Consider the following 4,419-nt stretch of genomic DNA (forward strand, 5'->3'; position numbering starts at 1 on the left):
CAGTGAGAAGAAAAGGCAAACCCTGCATGCAAGAGTGAAAGTGAGTGCATACTCACCCTGAATGGACTCTCAGTCTCCCCAGGAGACCATCACAGTGTGCTTCACAGGCTTACGTGGGGTGTAGGTGCAGGTGTATGTGCTGTTGCCATTATCCTTAACCTGGACATCCACAGAATTGACTTCACCATCCTGTGCAGAAGACAAGGGATTAGTTCAATCAGATTTAACACACCGTAGTTTTCGGACCATAAGGCGCACTGTTGATGAACAGGTCTGGTTTTATACATGAGGCGTACTGGATTATAAAACGCATTAAGCGAAACAAAACAGTCAGATAAGTCAAACTTTACTCAACTCTTTCTTCTAGCTTCCTCTACTTCCGTACCATTGATTCATTAATGTTGAAATCTCTCGCAGCTGCTCTATTCTCATGTTCTACTGCGTGACTGACAGCCTTGAGTTTGAAATCCGCTTCGTAAGCATGTCTCTTAACAGGTGCCATTTTGGGGTCCTTATCCACACACAATACAGTAATATTATGTTGAAGCGCAGCGCGTATCACTCCGCGAGGCTGCTGACTACGTAACCATGATGCTCCGACAATCCATCAAGCGGTGCGACTTCGTAGCTTACCAAAGTCGTACTAAAACATTTTTTGACAGATTTTTGAGCGCCGTGTATTACATAAAATCGGTTCAAGGTCAGTAAGCACAACCAGAATTCATACATAAGGCGCACAATTAAAGGATTTTAAGTGCGACTCATACTCTGAAAATACGGTACATGCAATATATTTAACATATTTGTGGTCATATACAAAGCCAGATATACCTGGGCTATAATTTTCAGAGGAGCTTTTCCTCCTTGCTTGGCATCAACTGTGAATTCAGTGGGTTTTCCAACAGCCAGACCACTGCTCTGAAGGCCTGGACCGTACGCCTTAACCTAGAGAAAACAATTTTAAACAAACAATTAAAAAAGGAACAAGTCAAAGATCTACTACAGCCAAAGAAGATCATTTACAGACTTAGCGCTGTGAAAAAATATTTGCCTCCTTTCTGATTTCGTATCTTATTCCATATTTGTCACACTTACACGTTTCAGATCAATACATTTATAATATTAGACAAGAATGTGTAATATTAAACGGCAGTTTTCAAGGGGAAAAAGCTATCCAAACATACTTGGTCCTATATGAAAAAGTAATTGCACCTAAAACCCGATACCTTGTGTGTCACCTCTGACACCAAGAACTGCAGCAAGCGTTTGGTGCTAGAGGTCACATTTTGAGTTTGTAAAGATATTTAAGGTAGACACACGTAGTTAGCGGCAGGTGTGTTGTTGATCGAGAGGGCTTAGCCTCTACAGGAGAGCTTTCAGCCATGAAAAGTGTGTCCATCACAAGCCCACCACCATGATCTCAGGTCTTGAGGCAACAATCATGAAAACTAATCTTAACTGAGAGTGTTGGATGTCCTCATTGTTGCAGAGCACATGGACAGCATACTCACCTGGTTCTGTGGGCCAGCAGCACATGTCACACCATCCATCACCCTTGTCATCACATTCAATCTTGGTCTGAGAGAAACCTGAAGAGAAATAGAGCAACTTCAGAGAAGAAACTGAAGCTGATCAGCACATGCTTCCGATCGCTCGTATTTAAACTGCTATAATAACTTGTTGGTCTATAATATGTGAAAACATATATCAAATGTATCCTTCATGGATGAAATCAAGTCATCTTGAGCCACAAACAACATTCCTATAACAAGGTCGAAGCTGCAATGAGTTTTTGGTAGTGACTTTTATATATGCTTTATTTATCTAGTTCCAACAATGGGTTGACGTTAAAAAAAAGTGTTTGTTAGTTTTTTAAAAAGCGTAATCTGTGCAAGAGGACAGCAGATGTTGCAAGAAATCTAAGAATAGTTGTTTAAAGTTATTTGAAGTGGACAAAGAGGATAAGGCGTTTGTAAACCCTGTTGAGGGAAGTCTATCTAGCAAGATATGTAAAGATATTGGAGATTAAAAAACCCCATAGGGAAACATAGGAAATAATTATTTGTCAGGCAATGACTTGTTGGCAGAAGAAGAGTGGTCCTTGGTAGCCATGACAAGAAGGAGGTCCCATAAATCAGGCTGGGCTGTTTGTTGCTGGCAGGTAAAAGAAAAAACAGAGAAAAATCAAAATCAGGGGAAGTCCAGGCTGAACAAGGTTCATCCCTCGGAATTTTCACTCCAAGACCCCTGCCTGGACCTCCCCCTAGCAGATAAACATAGAGAGGCAGGTGAGCCGAGGGCTCGAACCTGAGCCTCTATGTTATGAACCTGCTAGCCCACCACATAGCAGAACGTGGAATATCCTTGTATTTAAAGAGCGCAAGGTGCACATCGGGCACCCAGCCTTTCGCAGGAGACCACACATTTTTACACTCAAATACTCACATTTCACACACTCACACCTGCTTTTTTTCCCTGCCCACCTTTTTCTCCACTTATTTATCAACAACCACTCCTTTTTCATCTCTGCTACCTTGCCTTTATTACATCCTCTTAGCTAGCATCAGTGACCGGAGAGCAACAACAGCAACCCAGTGCTTTTCTCATCATTTCTTTAGTCACGGTCAATTCATTGGCCTCTACGGATTAGCTAAACCAACTTTACAAAACAAGTTTCCCCGAAGAGCCCAGTTGTCATCTTAGCTGCCTAGATTTGAGGACCTAGCTAAGGACGGTAGTTACGGACACAAACACATGTAACTTACCGAAAAAAAGCCTGGGGTCCCTCTGTCACTGTGCTTATTAGGTGGTAATAATTTGATGTAAAGTGTCGGAGACAGTGTGAAAAAATGAAGGCAGAGTTGGTAGCCTGAAGAGAGAAAGTTGCGGAAGGTGGAGTAATAAGCAGCAAATAGTTGAGGAATGAAGAGCTGACAAGCATGGGTATTTTGCGGTAATAAAAGGTAATAAGAGAGCAGGCGGAGGAGTTGGCAAGAGCAGGAAAAGGGAGAAGCGACTTGGCTTCTCCCCGCCCCCAAGCAATGGTCGTGGCAGCGAGTCCGTGAGGGATTCGAACTCGGGCGCTCAGATTCAAAGCGCCACTTCTTACGTCTTACGCCAAACGACCAGCCGGCGAAAGTAGGAAAAAAAAGGACATTTATCTTTTGTTCGGCAATACTTGTTTTTTGTCTGCAAAACATGTATGGTGCTCGGTAAAGATGACACGCCGACTCACTTCTTCTGTTTTTGGGTTTTTTTGGTTTGACAAAGTTTGTTTTCATATTAAACCAATGTCAGTGACGTCATTCTATGCCACTACCACAGGTAAGGAAAAGCCTGAATCCGTAGATCTTTTTCTTTTCTTTTTGTTGTCTAAAACACAAAAATCGCCAAACAGTCAGCTCACAAAGTTGCAGCTTGGTGGCAATTTGGCAGAACAGCCAATGACTTAAAGCATTTAGGTGCATATATCTTGCCACAAGACATGTGTGCTAAGCTAGGTTGTGCACGATAGCATATGCTAGTTCCGGTGAGGAAAATCCTGTGTGGAGCTTTGTTTCCGGTGTCCTATTCGCGCCCTGTTTAATGTCCAAAAGAAGTTAACCAAATGAATGAATTAAGCGTCGATTTACATTTCTATAGATGTCTTGGTCATTTACCCAATATATCTGTAAATGATGTTCACGGACTTGTCGATATTTTGCCCCCACGCCTCAGAGCAAAGGAGAAAAGGGATTCAAATGTTATATTTCTCAGCTGTCCCTCGTTTATTGCGGTGTTATGTTCTAAAAATAACCAGCGATGGGTGAAATCAAGTAGCCAATTTTATTTTTTTGATGTGTGGACATCGTGGACATCCAGTACTGCACTTTTTAATTTAGAAGGTAAGTCACAACATTCCCTTCATACATACTAATGTATAGAAACCCTCACCAGCAATCGTTCATTTTTTGTGTGGCTTTTTTCACGGTTTGTTAACATGCTGTGTAGGTGTGGACACAACGGGAAACATCTGTGACTGTTGTTCACCTGTAGTTTGAATGCTGAACATTTGCCTGTTTAAAGAATAAGACCAGTCACTATACAGAGATGTGCTTCTGAATGTGGACGATGTGTCTTATGCTGCAGTGATGCAGTTCTGCTTGTGTTGAGTGATGCAAACAACCAATTGATCTAAACTCTTTAAACGTCAATCACGTGGTTACCGGCTACCGGCGAAAATAATCGGTACGGTAAACCAATTTCTGTTTTAGAGCATTTGCGCCGCTGTGTGTTTTTGTGGTCTTCTTTTGCGGCTAATTTAGTGAATTTTGGTCTGATCGTGGTGAAACTTGGTGTGTGGAGTCAGTGATAGCTCTGGGAGCTAACCAGCCTATCTTTAACCGGTTACTTATATGAAGTCTGAATAATTTCTGGTTC

This window comes from Oreochromis niloticus, unplaced genomic scaffold, assembly GCF_001858045.2.
Source record: "Oreochromis niloticus isolate F11D_XX unplaced genomic scaffold, O_niloticus_UMD_NMBU tig00000147_pilon, whole genome shotgun sequence".
Lineage (NCBI taxonomy): Eukaryota > Metazoa > Chordata > Actinopteri > Cichliformes > Cichlidae > Oreochromis > Oreochromis niloticus.